Source organism: Ambystoma mexicanum, chromosome 11 (genome assembly GCF_040938575.1).
Source record: "Ambystoma mexicanum isolate Mex_15411 chromosome 11, UKY_AmexF1_1, whole genome shotgun sequence".
NCBI classification, from domain to species: Eukaryota; Metazoa; Chordata; class Amphibia; order Caudata; family Ambystomatidae; genus Ambystoma; species Ambystoma mexicanum.
The window spans coordinates 100,264,222-100,286,217 of record NC_090934.1 but is presented as its reverse complement, the minus strand read 5'-3'; the positions used below and the strand labels follow the sequence as shown (position 1 = coordinate 100,286,217).

Here is a 21,996-nt window from a genome sequence, read left to right as displayed (position 1 = left end):
ATAGTTGGTATAGGTTACCCCTAGTCTGTCCAATTTGTCGAAGAGTGGCTTAGTGAAGACGTTGTACATGGTAGGTGAGACACATGAACCTTGTGGGACGCCACAGGTGATATGTATTGGGTCCGCTGAGGCTAAAGGGGAGAACACTCTCATCGTACGGTTGGCAAGGAAGGATTGTGCCCAGGCTATAGCTTCACTTGAGAAATGGGCGGCAGACGCTAGGTGGTTGCATAACACTGCGTGGTCCACTACGTCAAAGGCCGCTGATAGATCAAGGAGGAGGAGCATAGCTGTTTTACCTTTATCCTTCAGCTCGTCGATTTGTGTTTTGAGATCGATAAGGGCTGTTTCAGTGCCATGTAATGGTCTGAAACCAGATTGGCGAGTACCTAGTAATTGGTTTGTCTCCAGATAGTTTTGGATCTGGAGGTAGGCTACTCTATCAATGATTTTGAGGAGGAATGGGACTGTGGTGATTGGCCTATAGTTGGTAGGGATGGCTGGATCGAGTGTCTGTTTTTTAAGGAGGGGTAGAACCCAAGATTCTTTGAGGTTAGATGGTACAATACTAGATTTAAATGAAGCATTAATTAGTTTCGAGATGAAGGGTGCTAAATCTCGTGCTGCGTCCTTAATGACTTGTGCAGGGCAGTTGTCACCTTGGCAGTTAGAGGGCTTTAGTGATAGGATCACCTTTTCGGTTTCTAGGATGGATATGTTGGTAAAACTGAAAGGTTGGCAATTGTATTGGGTGGCTGTTCGGTGTGAATTAGTCGAGTGGATAATGTGGGCCTTAGTAGGGCTCAAGGATGCTTTCTTCTTTGCGATTTTGGTTTGCAAGGTTGCAATTTTGTTAGCTAAGGCATTTTGGATGCTAGTGCACCACTGTTTATCTTTGGGGACGTTGTCTACGGGAGCAATAGGGTTTTCCATTTCCCGGAGGATGGAGAAAAGTTCTTTAGAATTGGAATTAGCCTTGCTAATTCTTTCATTGAATGTGTCTTTTTTGGTTTGGATTATTTCCTTCTTATATTTGTTGGCAAAGTTGTTGAGGATGCTTTTATTCTCAGCTGAGGGTGTATGCCTCCAGATAGCTTGGAGTTTGCGCTTTTGGATTCGTAGTTCTTTGAGGTGAGGGGTGAACCATGAGTTGAGATGGGATTCACGTTTGCTTTTACGAAGTTTGATGGGGGCTATTGTGTCCAACGCATTGGACATGGCGTTGTTGAATGTTTCAACTAGTGTGTTAGGGTCCTGGTTAGTATCGCTGGCAGCAAGGGCTGGTAGGAGGAGAGGGAACAATTTTTCCGAAGTAATGTCTTTTTTACTTCTGGTTGGCATGGCTGGTACTATATCTTGGTTAATTGGTTTAGGCAGTTCTATAGTTAATGAGAAACTGATGAGGTGGTGATCCGTCCATGTTTGTGGCAGGATTTTAGAGATAGTGGTGTTACAGTTTCGATTAGCTATCCAATCTAGAGTCCGTCCTTTTATGTGCGTGGGGGCAAAAATGTTCTGAGTCAGGCCATGGTCGACTATAATGGATTGGATGGAGTGGGCTTGTTTGTCCTCATTATCATTGAAACCCAAGTTGAAGTCACCTAGTAGTAAGAGCTGGGTAGTGTCTTTGATGTTGTTAGTAAGGAGGCTAGATAAATCTTCTTCGAAGTTGCCTAGTGGGCCTGGTGGTCTATATACCAAGAGAACAGTTAATGTGCTATTGTTAGAGATAGGTATTTTGGCTGAGAGGAGTTTGCATGATGTTATTTCCGGGTGAGGGGTGAGTCTTGCATCAAGCTTAGTTTTGGCGATGATGGCTAGGCCACCTCCTCGAGAGTTGGGGTGATCAACTCTTAGAATGTTGTAATTATCAGGTACGGCAATCATGAGTGCAGGACCTGCGGCGTCATGGAGCCAGGTCTCGGTGATTGCGAGTAAATCTAAGTTGTCCAGGGCAAGTATGTCGGCAATTTCAGTACTGTGAGCTATGAGGGACCTCGCATTGATAAGGGCTCCTGATAGGCTAGGAATTGTAATTTTATGTTGGATCAGTCTAGGATTAGGTGTGTTGGGCCTCCTCTGATTATAGAGGTTGGTTTGAAGTTTATGGCTTCTTTCTGCCACTAGGGCAGGACGGTTAGGGTCATGTGTAGTAGGAGTTGAGGTAGGGCCTGGTGGTCTAGTTCTTTTGTTTTTGAGGTCATAGAGGCAAGGCAGCCTTGCTCTAAGTCGAATGTTTCTCTCTTGCAGGTTGCAAAGAGTGGAATTGGTGTGAGCCATTGTTATGATGATGGTTAAAAGGGTCCAGAGTAGGGTGCAGAGAGTGAGTGTTAGGTGTGTATTGGTGATGTGCATGTTGGGAGGCAGGTAGCCGAAGGGCGTCTAAATTTGACAACTCAATGGTAATTGAAGTGCAAGCAGCGAGGTATATCTACCTTGACAGTCCTGTCAGTGACTAAAATGCGTGTGTCAACGGCAACTAGTTTTGACAGTCGTGTCAGCGACAGGTTTGCATATATCAAAGGCAGCTAGATATGGTGGTCCTATCAGTGGCTAAGTTGCATACATCAGGGGGCATCTACCAGTACTAGGCTCCTATAGCCCCTTAGCCATAATGCACGGCTCTGCCTGTACCAGGTAACCCCTTAGCCACGGTGCACTGTTCTGCCTGTACTATGATGCTGTGACCCCTTACAATGATGCACGGTTCTGTCTGTACTATGATGCTGTGACCCCTTAGCAATGATGCACTGTTCTGCCTGTACTATGATGCTGTGACCCCTTAGCAATGATGCACGGTTCTGCCTGTACTATGATGCTGTGACCCCTTAGCAATGATGCACGGTTCTGCCTGTACCAGGTAACCCCACTGTTCTGCCTGTCCTAGTATCTTGTGACCCCTTAGCAATGATGTACGGTTCTGCCTGTACTAGTATCCTGTGACCCCTTAGCAATGATGCACGGTTCTGCCTGTACTAGTATCCTCTGACCCCTTAGCAATGATGCACGGTTCTGCCTGTACTAGTATCCTGTGACCCCTTAGCAATGATGCACGGTTCTGCCTGTACTAGTATCCTGTGACCCCTTAGCAATGATGCACTGTTCTGCCTGTACTATGATGCTGTGACCCCTTAGCAATGATGCACGGTTCTGCCTGTACTATGATGCTGTGACCCCTTAGCAATGATGCACGGTTCTGCCTGTACCAGGTAACCCCTTAGCCACAGTGCACTGTTCTGCCTGTCCTAGTATCCTGTGACCCCTTAGCAATGATGCACGGTTCTGCCTGTACTAGTATCCTGTGACCCCTAGTATCCTGTGACCCCTTAGCAATGATGCACGGTTCTGCCTTTCTGCCTATACTAGTATCCTGTGACCCCTTAGCAATGATGCACGGTTCTGCCTGCACTAGTATCCTGTGACCCCTTAGCAATGATGCACGGTTCTGCCTGTACTAGTATCCTGTGACCCCTTAGCAATGATGCACGGTTCTGCCTGTACTATGATGCTGTAATCCCTTAGTCGCCGTGCATGGATCAGACGGAAACCACGGCGCAGTGAAGATAAACCAACTGCACTAACGGTGTCATTAGCACTATACTGTGAATGGCCCTCTGTTTGTACTGCGGTCCTATAAACGCATGGCTTCTAGTGTACATATTACAACAGCGCTCTAAACACACACTACACAGAGCCCACATCCTACCAGAGCCCTGTAAACACACACACGCTAGACACGGGTCTTAGTGTACAGCAGCGCTGTAAAGACGCTATGCCGGGGTCGCCGTGTTTAACAGTCCGATAAACACACACCTTCTCTCCCGCCGGAATGTTCCACAAACTGTAAACATAAAACCCGGACTCTGCGGAACTTTGAAGGTATCCGTGACGTGAGCATAGCTGTCACGCACCAATCAGTACTCAGCTTCCCCGGCAGACGCCCTGTCTTCCTTCCTGGGCCTCCCCGGGGTTTCTGCGGGCTGTCATCTGTCAGGGGTGGCTGTCTACAAACACAGGGTGTCATGTGATCTGAGACAGTACGGGGTCAGAAGGTGGAGGTCAGGGCGACCTCCCCCTGCCTGCCTGCCCGAGCTGGGAGTGGGTACCGTGTGCCAGATCCCGTTCACGTATCTGCTGCCCTTATCCACCATGGGCAGTCAGTGAGAGGTTCACTTGAGAATCCAGGCCCTAGATAACGCCACAACGGGGCCCTTGACTCCAGTGGGCCTCTCATCGCTTCCGTGTTATGAGAGACCACGTGACTCACATCCATCATCTCCTAGACGTCTTATGGTCCTGAGCACCTGCTTCACAAAAACGCTGGCTTTAAAGTGATAGCGAGGTGGTGATGTCGTCATATGTCAGCACCCGCCAAGTTGCAATGCTGCCCATTGCTGAATCATTTAGGGCAGCATTGAGGTGGCAATAGCAAGACCACACTGTGGTTATGGAGGTCCGGGATCGGGACCTCAAGTGCAGTGTGAGCCTCCCACCCGCATACAGAGACAAAGGAGTCCGGGCTCCACGCTCACTCTGCCTGAGAGCGCGTAATCAGCCCCATTTATTCCACGGCCGCACTCGACCGAGTTACATCACTCCGCTGCATGCGCAACTTAAAGGGTCACCACACTCCTCCTTTTTCATAACGAATAAAATAACAGTTAACAAATAATCACCACCCACTCAAACATGTGGCCAACATCTACAAATACCCACAATATCACAGTCTCCACCTGCATGATTCAAGGGTCCAGCACATAGTCACTGAGGTGGGAAGGTCTCCCCTCCAAATTTGTTGAGGATACATACTGCCCCCTTCCCAGCTTGGACACTCCTCACCTGCGTCCTCCCGACTCCAGGGATCCTGGGGGCTGGCTGCCCCACCACCTACATCCAGCTCTTCAGCGCAGTCTCGGCCCGGAGATACAACGAGCGGCGTGCTTTCATCTACTTTCTTGAAAAAGCAGGCATTTCTGGTCACCGTAGCTGTTCCATTGGAGGCCATCACCAGCAACCCCTTCACAGCTACCATATCCATAGGACTCGGTTCATATGTTAGTGACAGTTTCCCCTGGGGACGCCAAGTCTTTACAATGACTTCATCGCTCAGTACCAACAGGTGCTGCCGAAGGCCCCGTCTCAGACATTCGCTCTCATTTCGGCCTCTCCTTTCTTCTTCCACCAGAGCATCGTCAATGACGGAAAGTTCCTGTTCACTTGCATCAGGCAGCAGGCCCGCTGGCATCTCTAGAACATGGCCTTAGTGGGGACCACCCCCATCGAACGGTGTGGAGTTCCTTGATACTCACGAAGGAACTGACATAGGGCTCTGCGAAGGTACTGGCCTTGCCTGTGGCAATTCAAAACACCTTGTTAAGCGTTCTCATAAACTGCACAGCCTCGCCATTCGCCCGGGCCCAGATCAGGGTGACTTTTCTGTGATGAACCCCATACCCTTTCAGGAACTCAGCGAACCTCTCGCCCTGGAAGGGCGGTCCATTGTCCGAGCACAAGGTCTGTGGGAGACCATAGGTCGCGAAGATTTTGTCAAAGGCCACCGCGATGTCCTCAAATGCCAGTGATTCCACAAATTCCACTTCTGGGTACCTAGAACACTGGTCCACCACCACCAGGAAGTGGACATCCCAACCCGTGGGTCCAAAGTCTACATATACTGCCACCCATGGCTGTGTTCCTCGAGGCATTGACTCAATTGGGAGGTCCCTCAGCAACGGGGACACCACTTAGCACCGTACACAGGCTGCCACAAACTCCTCCACTCTCCTTTCCAAGTCCGGGAACCAGACCTTGAGCCTCAGCCTGGCCTTTCGTCTTCGCCATCCCCTGGTGACCATGGTGCACAAGCTCAATGGCCTGCTGTACCAAATGGGGTGGGCACCATCTTGTCTCCTCGCAGCAGCAACCCAGAGTCTGTGAATGCTAACTCTTTGTGAACCCTCCAGAGTTGCTTGAGTGCTGTCCGAGCATCCTGGGTCCTTTTTCCTAGGCCCTCCAACACAGATTTCCACTCCCATTTTTGCAGTGCGATACGAATAATACTGAAACATTCGTCCCTTCTGGACAACTTTTCGAGTTCCAGTATGGGTATCAACTTCAGAGTTGCTGCCTCCACAACCGGCTGCACGTGCTCCTCGACCAAATGGGCTGGCTTCCACAACCCCTTCTGATGAGGGTGCAGGGTCGAAAAACGCCATGGTGTTTGTTCTCCACTGTGTTCCAAGTCAGCCAGGGCGCCTCGTATCAGGTTCTGAAAAACCACAGCAGCTGATGACACGCCGACGCTGAGTCGCTTGTAGCTATACAGCCCCCAGTGTGTCGTGAAGGTCGTGATATAACAAGACTATGGATGCAGCAGAACCTGGTGGTACCCTGCCCGCAAGTCCAGCTTTGAGAAGAATCTTGCACCCTGCAGCTCTGCAATGATGTTGTCAATGGTGTGGGCGAGGTGTCTCTCCCACTTGATGGTAAACACAAATTGATCAGAGCGTCCCGACTATATAAAACACTCCAGTGACTATAGAGAATTTAGTGAGTTTTACTCATGAATAAATTGAAAAAGAAAACGGGACATGACATAACAAAAGATCACCATAGTGTTGGACAATAGTACATGTTTGATGTCTCCACAGGACAGAACGCCAATATAATATTGTAAATCAGCAAAAACAATGCACATGTAGAAAATCAAACAAAACATTTTACATCAAATATTGTACAGAAGAAATGGGTCCCATCTCATCTATTGGAGCCATAAGTTATTTCATTGGCTGATTCAAACAGGTGTATTGACAGTATGAGAATTCAATACTGTACAAGGGAGTTGTCGACACAGGTGGGTTTCGTTCACTTGTAGCAGATGTGAGATGCTTAAGGTTGGGTGGCCTTCATCAGGTCGGAAAAAGGTGGATACGGATTCAATATAGATGGTTCCTGTGTGTATCTGTAGAATAATCAAAGAATGGTGTTGCATGTGAGTCACATGGTCTATATTCAGGTATGTTATACATGATCTTGGAAGCTACTATTGCTATAATTAGTAAAGGACCCATTAAGGGTTTACCATGCATATGTTCTCGAGCACAGTGTAAGGAGGACTTCACTATCACTTGTTTGTAGAGGATCCTTCCAGGCTGGAGAGATGGTTCAAAACGCCTTGAAAATGGTGGTCTGTGCAAATAATATATAGACAGGGAGACATTGGTGAACTGGTCACCTAGTCTAGCATAAATCAAATCGGAGCGCAATAACAACATGTTGGTGTTGTTCACGAAAAGTATGGCTGCATGTAGTGAGTCTCCATGGTGCAAAGGAGTACAATGGGTGTCCGCAATGGCCAGAGGTGGGTGCTAGCACTGTGGAGTGCTGGATGTAAGTGGCATATCGGACACCGTTGGTCTGACAAGGATAATTTTGCCTAGTTGTGGTGGCAAAATACGAGGGTGAATTTGAAATGGAGACAACCCGAGCAAAATGCCTTGTGCCTTCGACCCGTGACTGATGGTCGCCTGGGCGTGATAAGTAAGGTTCAGATATACGGGCACGAGCCTAAAATAATATGTTAGGGTAGTGACACAACCATCTGCATGCTGTCTATGCGTGCAGCATGTTGGGTGTACAAAGTGTACAAAAAGTTGTCCAATCAGGTAAATGATTAGTAGGCATTGGATCTACCGAGTGCGACATGCAGAGTGTACTGCTTGCTGGACAATTAGGTGGAGAGGGCCAGTGGTAGTAACTGGCTAAGGATCTAGGTCTAGGCTCTCTAACCTCGAAAAAGATGCTTGGTGAGATTTATCGGGCAAACAGACTCCCCGTGGATGTCCGTATATAACTGAAGCAGCGCGTCGGGGTTGGTGTGTATAATGGAGGTTTAGGTTGTCATGGTGACGACGTGCCACCGTGTTAGATAAAGGAAAAACGGTCAGCCATCTTAAGATGGACTACAGGCTGATGAGTGAACGTTTAGCCCTGTGGTCGTGTGAGAGATAACAAGACACTACATGGGGGACATGTGTTGTATATCTCATAAATGTCTGCAAAAGTGCACCAGAGATGTCACGAGAGAGACACGCATTATCCGTGAAAAACCATGCACTTCAGGTAAAAAATTATATGGCCATGGACCACAAAAAAATTAAATGGCCCAAAAAGCATGGTGGAAAGGTGTACCTGGCGAGGATGCTATGACGCAGATGAGGCTCAGTTATAAAAGGAAGAGACAGCTGTGTGCTGTATCGCCCGTTGTTTCCTTGCGTGTGTTGAAACCTAATAGAGGTATTGGTCTGCCTCAGGAGTGGTGTCTTGCGTGTTCAACAACTAATATCTATACATTCAGAGGTACCGAGAGAAGGAAGTGGAATAAATAATTTCTTTAACTTTATGGAGTCACTGAATGAGTACCAAATTAGGTGGGTGCATTTACTCGGTGACAGCCAGAGGAAGAAAATCAGATCTTAGTTATCAGGCTACTATGAAGTGGTTGCACTCCACCAGCGTGTTTGCCCCCACTTGATGGCCTTGTTGGGGAGCCGCATGTCTACGCATATCCTGATGGAATACGTTTGTTTAAGCTTTTGGGCGATCACAATGGGCGACACCCATGGCGTTGGAACTTCCACCTTCTCGATGATATCAAGGTTCACAAGGTTGTCCAGTTCCTTATCCACCAGATCCCTCAGGTGAAATGGGACCCTTCAGTGCTTGAGGGCTACCGGCTGAATGGACTCATCGATGTGAAGCCTCACGGGCTTGCCCACGTTCTGTCCGATTCTTGTGAACACCTCCCCAAACCTCTTGAGGACAGCCTGTACATCCTCCACGTAGATGATGTAGGCAAAAATGACAATGCCAACTGCCTCAGCCACAGCACAACTCAGGAGGGTATCAGTCCTTACGTCAGTCACGTAAAACCACGCCTTAATGGATTTGTTGCCATGCTCTATCCTCGATACAAAAGCCCCTAGCAGCGGGATGGGCCTGTCACCACCAAATGTGAATTAGCTAGCCTTCGGACGCTGCAGGGTTGGGGGTTCCCTCAGCGACTCATAGTGCACCCTGGCCATGACATTGACCGAAGCACCTCTGTCCACCAGCACTGGGATTGGCAATCCATCCACCTGAACCATACAATTTGGCTGCCTCCTGGCCCTCTCATTCTGGACACGCATGCTTGAGATAAAGAAGATGTTTTTGTTGTATGCCTCCTCCTCCAGGTCCTGGACGTTTCCATCCTCCTTCTGATCTACTAGCGCCACATTCTGCGGACGTTGCTGTCGGGAGATCCCAGCCCTAATCGGTCCCCTCTGGATGAGCACGCGGAGTGGAGCTCTTCACATTCTGGTACAATGGTCCATCGTACCACATCACCCACACGCCTTGCCCTTAGAGCGGCAGTCTGTGGGATGCGGCAGATCATATCCGCACCTCAACAAACATGACACAGGCCCTCGGGTGAACCTGTCCCTCTGCTGTGTAGCCGGCCGACAAGCCCCCCTTGCTCCTTGGCCAGGGCCAATTGCACACACTTCTTCTGAACTGGCAGGGCGAATTGTGATACCCGCGTCTCTGCCATGTGATCGCCCTAGCTTCAGAATGCGGGGCAATGTGAGGCCAGGCTCTCAAAGGACTTGATGTCAGAGTTTCCCCCGACACAGCCGTAGATGAGTCGGTTCCGGGTCATGGCCTGCTCATTGTCCCATACACATGCTATCACCATCGGCGGGAGATGTCCATAGAATCCATTGAGTGATTCATCGTCTATTTGCCTGGCACTGCACATCACGAATCTCTTGTAACCCACAGCGGAGTATAGCAGTGTAGCTACCTTACTGTCATCATCAGTTTCTCCCATTGTCAAACTAGAAATTATATCGTGCCTCCTATTGCTATGAATATATGTATATTGGCCTACGCCAAGCTGCTAACAAGCTGCTTATAAACTACATGTGAATAAACTCGCATTGCAAGGTCCTGACCTTAGAAACCATGTAAACTGTCATTTTGGGTCAAGCCGCCATTTTAGGTTTTCTTGCTCTATAAAGTCACCATGTGAGCTTAAATGGTAGCCTATGTTATTCAGAACAGAACTCGATTGTCATGACCTCTGTACAGCTAATGTATAACTTGCCTGCATGCCACTTGTTAGGGTAATGAGCTGAGACCTTGTCCTTCTGCTGACCTGTGTGCAATGGATTACCTGTATCACCGAAACTGATCTATAATTGAATGAGAACACCTGCTTAACTACATTGTATAAACTAAGTCCCGCATTGTAATGTTAGGCCTAGAGCATACATTATTACCATTTCTTCTTGTTAATGTATAAACCTAAGATGAACTAGATTTGACCTGGCAAGGGACCCTAGAGCAGTAACTTATTTATGGAATGGTTAACCTGCAGAAAGGCTGGACAACAGGCTGGAGAAATGTATAAAAGCCTGACTGTTTCAATGAATATTTGCACTCACTGAGCACACCGAACCACGCCGGAGTTCGCTGTGTTGTACTGAGGGTCGATAGCTATCTGAATTTTGTTCTGTTCTTTTGTAACTGCATTCAGTATAAAATAAAGTACTTTGTATGTTCCTTTGTAACCTGTGTTTGGTGTGTTTCCTTTTTGGTTACCCTGCCTCATTTTATTTCCTTGTTTTCACAGTTGGCGCCCGGAATAGGGATCCTCAAGATTGATGCCGGATTATTGAAGGTTGACGCACGCTATCGGACCGGGATTGGACGGTGTGACATAACGGGCCCGACTGAACGAGACGCGACACCTCAACAGCGCTGCACGATCCGTTCCCTGGACGATAGCCGTGTGGTCTGAGATGGCATCTTGACGAGGGTCAATTTTTTGAGGCGGGCAGATTTGCCGAAATCATCATACACAAGGTAAAATTCGTTAGGTAAGTCCTTTGTAAACCGGTCGGTCCTCCTTAGGTTTGGTCAGGTGAGTCGTTACCCGACTCTTAATTTAACCCTGACAATTTGAATTTGGCGCATTGTATCTGCAGACACAATTATTGACCAGGTAACACCGAGTATTTGAGAAATGCCTGGGAAATTGTCTATCTGCTTTAGGGCATTATTCCGCAGCGATAGACAATCTTTGGAATTTAGCCATCCGGCACCACAGGAGGGGTCACCGGCATGTACTATGTACTGTAAGCATGGCATTGGAAGTGTAGTATTTAATAAAATTTGGCACAGACAAACCAGACATGCCTCTGAACTTCAGTGGCCAGTCAATGGTAGTTTTGAGATCCCTCGTATTGAATATTTAGAGTCAGTCTTGTTAAAAAAGAAGGCCAGACCTGCAGCATTTGATGTTTTGCAAAATTGGAAAAGAGAAGCGTTGCAGCAGCTTAAAAGTAGGGAAATACATGCGCGCCGTCATAAAACAAACGCTGAAAAGGCGTTGTTATATGATCAGGACAAACAGTCTGAGTCGGTTAGGAATATGGACAGGGCTTTCTCACTCGGTATTCAGAAAATCTATCCTTCTAAAGATCTTCATGTTTCTGATGAGTTTATCGACAAATTGTTAAATGAACGAAGGCCTGGTGCCTCTGCACCACCTCCGTATGTTCCTCATCCTCCTGCTGTACCTCTTCCTGCTGTTATTCCTGCTCTTCCTGCTCAACCTGTTGTTCCTATTCCTCCGGTTGTTGTTCCTCCACCTGCTCCTCTGCCTCTTCCCATTGCACCAGTAATAGTACCTCCATTGAATTTGTCTGCACCCTCACTCCCAAGTAGTTCTGTACCGCTTGTAGTTGATCAGGGTGTGGGGTCGAGGATTGTTACTCGTAATACTGTTCCTACAGAAAAGAAACAGGATTTGTTTGCATGGGCTAAGCATTGTATGGAGAGAGATGATCGAGCTAATGTTCTTGCCACACTTTCTAATATGGATAATTTTCCTGAGAAAATTTTTCATTGAAGGTTTAGGGATTCATTTATGTGTAATGTGGGCTAAATTAAATAATGCAGACCTCCCACAAGAGTTGAGGAACCTGAATACTTTAGCGTTTTCAAGAGACACTGTGGAGAAGGTACATGAGCATGTTGAGAGGATATTTGAGTATAGAAAGGAGTTGGAAAGGTTACGGAATGAGGATGAAGAAAGAAGAAAGTATGTATGTACAGAAACAATTTCTTCCGTGTCGTAAATCGACATCTGAGGAGGCGCGAATTTGTACAAAAGATGCGATTAGATGGATTTCAGACATATCGATAACTCCAGTTGAGGTATATGACACATACAGTCAATATACGCTAGAAATGCAGAGGAAAGTGATACAGGTAATGGTAGAGTACCTGCAGGATGAATGTTTAAAGAAAAAGGTTAGTTGTCCCACAGAGTTATTGAGCATTTATAAGAGAGCTTTTTCACTTGACACTTCTTCAACTGCTTTAGCGCTCGACTTAGCTCTGTTGCTTAGTAAGCGTTCGGAGTTGCCTACATCTCAGTTGCCTATGAGAGAGGTTCCTCCGACATTTGTCCCAAAGGTTGAGATTCCTGCTAATGTGCAGCAGGTACACCTGCTGTGGACATTCCTGCACATTATGTATCGCAGTTTGTTCACGTCCCGTTTTCACGACAGGAAGTGAATACTATTAGACAAACTATTCCTGACATTAGGAAAACTCCGACAGGGTTCTATAAAGAGATAGAGTCCGTTTTGCAGTCCTCAGTGTTTACCCTAGGCGACATTGATTTGCTATTCCCTGTACTCCTGCCTGTAGATTTGTGGAAACAAGTTAGAACTATAGACGATGTACCAGGGTTGGGAGATACATGGGCTAACATAGTTAGGCTTGATGGGGAAAGGCCAGCTGGTGAGAGACCACCTCAGGTGATACTAACTTTGCCTGACAGAATCATTGCAAAACTGAAAACTATAATCCCCGAAAAGAGAATTATTTGGGACAAGCTTACGGCCTGTGTCCAAGGAAAATCTGAGGGTGCTACGAGTTCTTTCATCGGTTCGAACAGATATTCTCGGATTTCAGTGGACAAGACTTAGGCACAGAGTCTGGGAAAAGACTATATGTGGACAAATTTGTATGTGGTTTGCTGCCTGACATCCAGTCACAAATTATGTCTTCTGAGAGCGCTTGGCAGGCGAAATCCCAATCAGAAGTACTGCACATGGCTCAGTACTACGAGAACCGTGTCAATAATGAAAAAGATAGAGTCGAGAAGAGAAAAGGTGATTTGAAGACTAAAGTATTGTTACAGCAAATTGTTAGAGGCCCCAGAGGGGGTAGTTCGCAGATTAGAGGTCAGTATGTTCCACAAGGGAATGTGCCCTTGGGTCCTGTGAATATTAACTAGTGTGCCTATTGTCGCCAGGAGGGTCATTGGCGTGCACAATGCCCCGTCCTTCGACAGAGGTCGAATAACACATTTGGAAATATGGGTAGACGATCCAGAGGTCGCCCGGGTGTAGCGGGCCCTGGTAGAGGCCAGTTTTCGCAGGATCCCCAACAACCTTTTTCACAGGATAATCAGACTTCGAGTGTGGATACTAGAAACATATTTAATCATCCTGCTGCATATCTATCTGAAGAGCTTCCGTTTGATGATATTTTGCTTCGTTAGGATTGCCCGAAGCAGGGTTTGGAACCTACACCTATTCCCGTTAATCAGAAAGGTCCCTACGTTGAAATGGTAGTGGGAAATAGGAAACATCAATTTTTGATAGACACTGGAGCACAGAAGTGCTCCATTGATCATTCTCGGGTTCCAAACATTCCACTGTCAGGGCAAACCAATGTTTCTGTATGGTTTTCTGGCACACCAGTTGTTTGTCCGGTTTCTTCACCGGTACCTATTTCTTTGGGTCCCTTTACGGACCACTGTCCATTTCTCTTGACTTCGAATTGTGGAGAGAATTTGCTGGGGTTGAATCTGTTGAAGGAATTAAATGCGGTAATTCATTGTTTTCTGATGGAGTGCGTTTGACGATTTCACCACAGCAATGTTCTGTTTCGCAATTCTTGACTAGACCTTTGCCGCCAGAATTCAGTAATGTACCAGAGTGTTTGTGGGCAGTTGATGACAATGATGTCGGTGTTTTTCAGATTGAGCCTGTTAAAATAGTTTTGAAACATGGAATTAAGCTGCCCCGTATTCCACAGTATAAGATCTCAGTTGAAGGCGAGCGAGCTTTGAAGAGCATTGTTTCCGATTTTGTGCATCGTGGGGTGATTGAGGAGATTGCAGGAAGTTTGTGCAATAGTCCGATTTATCCCGTGTACAAAAAAAGGTGATAATGCGATTCCATTTCGTTTTATAATTGATTTACGTGCCATTAATAAAGTCGTCGCTCCGCAATTTCCAATTGTGCCTGGTGTGACGACAATATTAACCATGATTCCAGCTACGGCTACTCACTTCAGTGTTGTGGACCTAAAGAATGCTTTCTTCAGTATTCCTATACATGAGGATAGTAGATACTTGTTTGCGTTCACCTTAGGGGGACGCTCATTCACATTTACTCGTGCACCTCAAGGTTATACTGAGAGTCCTAGTATTTATAGTAGGGCTTTGAAAGAGCAGCTTGATACCCTTGGATTGCCCCCTACTTGTACGTTGCTTCAATATGTTGATGATTTGCTTTTAGCCGCTGACTCTGAGAGCTCTTGTAAAGAGGGCACTGTGTTGTTGCTCATCCATCTAGCTAAGCATGGTCACAAAGCTTTGCTTAAAAAGTTTCAATATTGTTGCCAGGAGGTCGCCTATTTAGGCTATCTCCTGTCAAAGGAGGGAAGAAGATTGACACCTGAAAGAATAAAACATATTTCTGGCATGTCTGTCCCAAATACACAAAAGGAAGTTAGAGCCTTGATAGGTATGGCTTCTTACTGTAGGTTATGGATCCCAAACTTCTCACTAGTGATAAAACCGATGTTGGCCTTGACGAAGAAGGGTATTTCTTCGCCATTGCCATGGAATACGGAGCATCAACATTCATTCGAGTTGCTCAAGACTGCATTATGTTTGGCGCCAGTTTTGGGCTCACCGAACTATGAGAAGGCCTTTGTGTTGTTTGTGCATGAATGTGATGGATGTGCTTTGGCTGTATTAACGCAGGAACATGGAGGGAAGAATAGGCCATGCGGTTACTACTCTTCCGCCCTTGATCCTGTTGCATGCGCTTTGCCAAGATGTTTGCGCGCTGTCGCTGCTGCTGCTGCGTCTGTAAAACAGAGTGAGGGAATGGTCCTAGGCCATGATTTAACCCTGATGGTGCCTCACTCTGTAGATATTCTATTGAACAAAACCCAAACGCAACAACTCACTTCCGCATGACTGACAAGATATGAATTAATCTTGTTTGCTCCCCACATTCAAATTAGGAGGTGCTGCGTTCTTAATCCGGCTGAACTCCTACCTTTCCCGCAAAATACTGTTTGCGGTGACGAAGAGTCACATGACTGCCTGTATACTACTGAACAAGATACAAAAGGCAGAGTTGATTTGAGGGACACTCCTTTGGATAACCCACAAGGGGAGCTGTTTTGTGATGGCTCCTGCTTCAAACTACTGGATGGTACATCCACAGCTGCTTATGCAGTCACTACATTGAGTACGGTTGTGGAGACCAAGAGAATTACGCATAACTCTGCGCAGGCCGCAGAGATTATAGCATTGACTCGAGCTTGTGAGCTTTCCGAAGGGCTAACAGTAAAGATATATACTGATAGCCAGTATGCCTTTGGGGTGGCTCACAACTTTGGGAGACTTTGGTCAGAGAGAGGGTTTTTAACTTCGTATGGCACCAAGATCCAACATGGCTCCCTGATAGTACAATTGCTTTCAGCGCTTGCGCTTCCTAGTCAGTTAGCAATCATTAAGTGTGCAGCACATCGCAAGATTATAGATGATGTAGGGAAAGGGAATGATTTCGCTGATCAAATAGCTAGACAAACTGCCTCTGATCTCTTCACGGAGATGTATGTTTCAAGGGAGACTGTAGATGCCTATGCAATGGATGAGGGTGTCGGGTCTGTACGGGATATCCAAGCCGATGCCACATTAGAAGAATCCAAGAGGTGGGCTGAGGGCTTGGGGAAACTCGATGATGATGGGTGTTGGGTGGACATGGTTGAAGGGAAATGGTTGCTTCCTAATGCCTATATAGTAATGCTGGTTACCATGGCACACGGTCCCACACATGTGTGCGCTCAACAGATCACGAGAATGTTAGAGAAAGTCTGGGTAAATGATAAGATTTCAAAAATTGCCCAGCATTATGTCCAAAATTGCATGATTTGCCTACAACACAATGTGGGAAAGGGGACAGCAACTCCAAGAGGTAGCTTTGGGCCTCCTTCTGTCCCGTTTGAAGTGATTCACTTTGACTTTATTGAAATGGAGCGATGTAACAATCTAAAATATGTCCTTGTGGTCATTTGTGCCTTTAGTAAGTGGGTCGAGGCTTTCCCTGTTAAAGACGCTACAGCCATGACCACTGCAAAGACCATGTTAAAGGAATTCTTCCCACGGTTCGGTTTGCCGAGAGTTATCTGGTCGGATAATGGTCCGCATTTTATCGCTGCTGTAATTCTACAGATATGTACGGCATTGCAAATTGACAAACAATTCCATTCGGCCAGACATGCTCAGAGCGCCGGATTAGTGGAAAGACACAATGGTATCATAAAAAACAAGCACGCTAAGACGTGTGCCGGCACCAAACTAAAATGGCCGGACGCCTTACGGATCGTGTTACTTTCAATGCGGACAACCCCTCAAACTAAGACTGGGCTCTCTCCCTTTGAGGTGGTAATGGGGAGACCTGCTAATATTTGGGGTTTGCCTAAAAGCTGCGCATTGCGCGATGTAGAAAATGTACTTCTCTCCGACTACTGTAACCAGTTAACTAAAAACCTGTATTTCATTTATCACCAGGTGTTTTCAGCTTTACCTGTACGGTTCACGGGCCCAGGACACGATATACAGCCTGGAAGTTGGGTCCTAGTGAAGGCCTACGAAAGGTCTTCCTGTCTCGCTCCTCGTTGGAAGGGACCCTACCAGGTGCTGTTGGTCACTCGGACAGCAGTGCGGGTGGCTGGAAAGAAACACTGGATCCACGCGACGCATGTCAAGAAACTTCCTCACCCGACGCCACACGTTACAGAAGAAGCAGAACCCCTCGCTGATGCTACAGTCCGTGATCTTGGAGTAGCAAACAGCTCTGTGAGTGCGTCGGAGAATTTCTCTGAGCCCGTGGAGCTTGGGGAACAGTCCATTTCGTCTCCGCACTCTTTTGAAAAATCACTTCCGGAAAATACTGTTTCAAGCTCTGCCACTTCCGTCGCCTCCGATACGTCGCTTCCCTCAGGAAGTGACGACACCTTATTTTCGGACCAAACAATCTTGGGTACCATCAGGTACAACCTTCGACGAAGAAAATAGAACTACGGCACAGGTTTTTCTGTGCATTTGAGAAAGAGAAGTGATCGAAAGTTTTCCTTTGTATAAGAAAGTTTCTGTTGAACAAAAGGGAAAAAAGGGATTCTGCTGGCTAGGGTTGGGAAGGACTAAGAAATCGCGCCACCGTAGCGTCGCCAGCAACGAACATTGGGGTCGTCGATTGAGGAACTACAATTCCTGCCACCTCCACTGCTGCTCCCCGCACTGGACTTGTGAATAAGGGGGTGACCAACTTGGACAATGAACAATGTGCCTGGGCCCCGAAAACGTACTGCTGTGTTTTGATAACGATAATTGTTATTTTTGCAATTACTGCTGTAGGACTTTGGTACTTTGAAGAAATCCATCCTCTAAAACCTTTACTACCGACCGAGATTGTACCGACTGCTTTGACTCCCTCTGTACACCTTAACACTCTGTCCACTAGAGACTCCCAACATAGACAAAAGTATCATAATAACACTCTAATGATAGTAATGAATGCAACGCATGCCATTTTTAATAAGAGTAATTGTTGGATTTGCACTCATTTACCGCAACATGGGAACAAGGGACTGGGATGGTATATTCACCCTTTACCTTTAACGACTGCTTGCTATGCCTCTTTTAGAGCACTATTCTTTGGCCGTTGGAATGATAGCATCTCAGGGAACCTTGATGGAACTAATTTGAATGATTTCGAGAAACGTGAATTAACTCCGCTGGGATGCTCGCTTTTTGCAAATAGAAGTAAACCTAATGTCGCTTCTATTAGGCCGTCTGATAAACTGTCTCGCCCTTTCCAATCTTTGATTTCCTTTAAAATGGCTCCGATAGGCAATAAGGATGCCGTGCCTCCTTCTTATACTGTTAACCATAGCCCCGATTCAGTTTCTTTCTGCATACAGAGGAATGGCACCCGGTCAATGGGAGATTTTAAAGGTTGTGCCAACGTTGCAAATTTGACTGGGGAAGACAGACCTTTGTATGTAGTCGAACCTATCTATTTTGTTTGCGGTAATGTAGCATTTCCATGGTTGCCCAGGGATTGGCAGGGAACTTGTTATCTAGGAATCCTGTTACCTGGGGTGTTTATAGCATTTACTGTAGAGGTTTCGAAGGCTCGTCCACGGCGGGACGAGAATGGCGACACTCCAGCACAGGTTTTAGGAGATGTAGCGAAATCATTCCTTCCATTCTTTGAGCAGATAGCGAATTCCGAGGATATCAGGAAACTAGCGAGAGTACTGGAGAGAACCATCAACCGGACCACAGATATACTCTATAATATGACTTTAGAGCAGAAAGCGATCAGATTGGTAGCGCTTTAGAATCGGATGGCATTAGATGTCATTCTGGCTGAACGTGGTGGAGTATGTAAACTAGTGGGGTCCGCTTGCTGTGTTTTCGCACCGGATTCCTCCCCAACTATTTTTAAGGCAATACAGAATCTGCACATTCTTAGTTCAGAAGTGCATGTTCCCGAGGGAAATTGGGATCTTAGCGCTTGGTTCTGAGACTTCTTGCGGTCTTGGGGTTGGAAAGAGCTTTCAGTCTTGCTGATTATTTTGGGAATTCTGCTATTTCTTTGTTGTTGTATCCAATGTCTACCAAGTATATGTTCAATGCTAGGGGGATGTTGCGCTCAGGCGATAGGTACAATAGGAAATAAAGTGTATGCCCCGGATAAAACCTCTAAGGAGTATGTACTGAAAGAGATCTTAGTAAAAGATCTAATGGCGATAGATATTTCTGAAAGCTATTCAGGGTGTATGGACGATGACACATGGAGTTATTTGCAGGGAGATCAGAAGTAGTTTAGCACTTGGCATAGGCCAAAAGGAGGGTTTGTCAAACTAGAAATTATATCGTGCCTCCTATTGCTATGAATATATGTATATTGTCCTACGCCAAGCTGCTAACAAGCTGCTTATAAACTACATGTGAATAAACTCGCATTGCAAGGTCCTGACCTTAGAAACCATGTAAACTGTCATTTTGGATCAAGCCGCCATTTTAGGTTTTCTTGCTCTATAAAGTCACCATGTGAGCTAAAATGGTAGCCTATGTTATTCAGAACAGAACTCGATTGTCATGACCTCTGTACAGCTAATGTATAACTTGCCTGCAGGCCACTTGTTAGGGTCATGAGCTGAGACCTTGTCCTTCTGCTGACATGTGTGCAATGGATTACCTGTATCACCGAAACTGATCTATAATTGAATGAGAACACCTGCTTAACTACATTGTATAAACTAAGTCCCGCATTGTAATGTTAGGCCTAGAGCATACATTATTACCATTTCTTCTTGTTAATGTATAAACCTAAGATGAACTAGATTTGACCTGGCAAGGGACCCTAGAGCAGTAACTTATTTATGGAATGGTTAACCTGCAGAAAGGCTGGACAACAGGCTGGAGAAATGTATAAAAGCCTGACTGTTTCAATGAATATTTGCACTCACTGAGCACACCGAACCACGCCGGAGTTCGCTGTGTTGTACTGAGGGTCGATAGCTATCTGAATTTTGTTCTGTTCTTTTGTAATTGGATTCAGTATAAAATAAAGTACTTTGTATGTTCCTTTGTAACCTGTGTTTGGTGTGTTTCCTTTTTGGTTACCCTGCCTCATATTATTTCCTTGTTTTCACACCATGTCCCTGAAGTAGATGTCCATCGATCGATCCAAGACTTCCAGCGATGGCCCAGACTCAAAGGTACCCCAGAAACATCAAACTCAGGCTTTGGTGCCAGGGCACCCTGTTTGCGCGGGATTTGGGCGCCCCCTGGTGCAGCTGGCAAGCCTGCTGCAGGCTCTCATCCCCCATGTTAGTGAGTGCACGAGCACCCCGCTGCACGATGAACTGTGGTGTCCGGAGATGGACACACCAACACCAGAAATGCCAAAAAATGGTGGACAGTCCAGAGTCCAGCACTCCTCAGGGCCTTTTCTTCCTCCTCATCGCCTTCATCACCAACGCCCTTCCACACACCAGAAAGACCTCCTGAAATATTGAGCACAACCAGCGGAACAGGTCCTCACCGGCTGCACCCTGCGATGCACACACAGTCACAGTTATAGATGAAAGAAGGAAAACACTGTAGTGAGATAGAGGGGAACAACAGCACTGTGCAGCACTTCCCCCGTACCACCACCAAGTTAAAGATATAGAAAAATGTGCTTCTGACCCCTCCTAGTGGTGATCAGTGCCACACGATAGTGGGGTTTCCAAAAATTGTGCGCAGGAGGCTCATAAGCACTCTTTATAGAGCCGCCACCTGCCGCACCACATGTAGCACAATATCGGCCGAAAACAGTCATACACGCTGGTCCGCGGCCAGAGAGAGTGTTGAAGTGTAAGTTGACGCCTCCCTCTCACCGCCGGAGGGCCCCACGGGTCTGAACTCAGCTCTGCGACCACCTCGTCGCCAGTGTGGTAATGGAGTCCTGGGATCGGGACCTCCAGTGTGGTGCGAGACCCCCTGCCGCATACAAGACACAAGAGTCAGTGTATTGCATCCGGGCTCCATGCTCGCTCTGCCTGAGCGCACGTGATCAGACCCATTTATTGCACGGCCGCACTTGACGGAGTTACATCACTCTGCCGCATGCGCAACTTAAAGGGGACACCACACACACCAGCTGTATACAGCGCAAACCATTTTCCACGGCTCCTAATGCTTACTCATCATACACAGACTGGGTACACAGAACTTCCAACGCTCCATGTTATTACACGTTTTACTGCAAGATTGTATGATTGTTCTCAGCGGACCAACTTCACGATTAACATAAGATAAGGTAACATAACATAACATGTCTACGTTAGATGATTGGAGGAGGGAAGCAAGAGAGCCCCAAGATCTCCTGATCAGCAACACATAGGTACAAAAGCATTTGTGTGGGCTTGTTGAAGGCATTTTATAATGGTACTACCTGGCCTTAAGATGGTAACAGCTGGAAAAAGGTGCCTAGGCTTATGATTGCAGTGCCTGGCAAATGCCTATACAATAGCTCAAAATGTTGGACTTGACAATGTTTGTTTTAATAATAATTTAATTCAATGAAGGGATATGAGGACACCCAAACTGCTTATAAATTAAGTGGCCCAAGGGCACAGATGGTTACTGTTGTGCAGGCCTACTGTAAAGATCAGAGAAATGTGTAGAACATAAGGGGTCTGTGATGTAAACTGGTTCTGTGCTAGGAATGTTTATGTTTGAGGGGAGGGAGTTGGCTTGGGACAACTGAGAGGAAGGCTGGGGGGTCTTTGGTGTGCTACACGGAAACTGCAATAAAGCCTCCTGTCATATCAATGTGCCTCAGCGTGCATCTTTATATTGGCGACGAGGAACCCAAAGTTGGTAAGACCCCCCAGCCTCTGTGAGGTACACTGCTTGTGACCGCCTTCCCCACCTCTCCTGCACCATCTGCTGGAAAAGAGCGCCTGCACGATTGGCAATCGTCCTCACCGTGTTCTAGCGACGTGGAGCTCTTCAGTCTTCTGCAAATCCCCAAATCATAAACAGACCTGCATACATCTCTGGAGAGAAGT

At 46.7% G+C, this 21,996-nt stretch overlaps 1 protein-coding gene across 1 annotated transcript in view; it reads right to left on the bottom strand.

The window, feature by feature from the left end:
- The window catches only part of EVA1B (eva-1 homolog B), a 161,106-nt gene that overhangs the window by 94,494 nt on the left and 44,616 nt on the right, over positions 1-21,996 (bottom strand). The window lies entirely within an intron of this gene.